Raw genomic sequence first — 1,163 nt, 5'->3', positions numbered from 1 at the left:
GGAACTCGTGAAAAATGTATGAATATGTCCAACTATGTCATACTACATGGGACATACGGCTGGAGCAGATCAGTAAGATAGGAGGGGGCAGAGCTGTTTAGTGATTTATAGACATACAAGAGTATTTTGAATTTGATTTGAAGGTGAACCGGAAGCCAGTGTAGGGAGGCCAAAACAGGAGTAATGTGCTCTCTTTTGCTTGTGCTGGTCAAAAACTGGGCTGCTGCATTTTGGACCAGTTGGAGTCTAGCTATGGAGGTCTGACTGATACCAAAAAGGAGTGAGTTGCAATAGTTGAGCCTGGATGTAATGAATGCATGAATTACTGTCTCCAGGTTATTTTTGGACAATAAGGGCTTCAGCTTAGACAGTCGCCTCAGCTGGAAAAAGCAGGATTTAACAATCATATTTACATGATTGTTGAGTTTCAGAGAAGGGTCAAGTATCACTCCTAGATTAGTGACTATTAGTTTCACTAACGTTGACAGAACGGATAGGTCGATGCAGTGGTTGGTGATTGTGTCATTGGGAGGAAACAGCATAACTTCAGATTTCTTCTCGTTGAAACTCAAGAAATTTAAAGCCATCCAATCTCTGATGTCAGCCAGGCAGTCCAGTAACGGTTGAATAGAGCGAGTACCGTTGAGTCTGAGGGGGAAGTAGATTTGGCAGTCGTCGGCGTAGAAATGAAAAGGTATGTTATGTTTCCTGAAAATAGCACCTAGTGGCAGCAGGTATAAAGAAAATAAAAGAGGACCAAGGATGGACCCTTGCGGTACCCCCCATTTAAGCGCTGCCGAGGCTGAACTAAAATCTTTGATGGAGACACAAAAGGACCTGTCAGCGAGGTAAGATCTAAACCATTCGAGGGCTGACCCAGTGATGCCCACCCACTGCTCTAACCTCACAATGAGGATCTCGTGGTCGATTGTATCAAAGGCAGATGTGAGGTCCTGTAAGAGAAGGAGCACAGAATCACCAGCGTCTGTGAATAGGAGAATGTCGTTAAAAACCTTGAGTAGAGCAGTTTCAGTGCTGTGGAGAGGTTTAAAGCCAGACTGGAATAGCTCTAAGATGGCATTATCCTCTAGAAAGCATTTCAGCTGGGACTCCACTATTTTTTCCAGTAGTTTAGCGACAAATGGGAGTCTGGAGACAGGCCG

The sequence above is a fragment of the Nematolebias whitei genome, chromosome 3 (assembly GCF_014905685.2).
Source record: "Nematolebias whitei isolate Nwh7 chromosome 3, NemWhi1, whole genome shotgun sequence".
Classification (NCBI taxonomy): domain Eukaryota; kingdom Metazoa; phylum Chordata; class Actinopteri; order Cyprinodontiformes; family Rivulidae; genus Nematolebias; species Nematolebias whitei.
Note: the sequence above shows the minus strand (reverse complement) of the source record.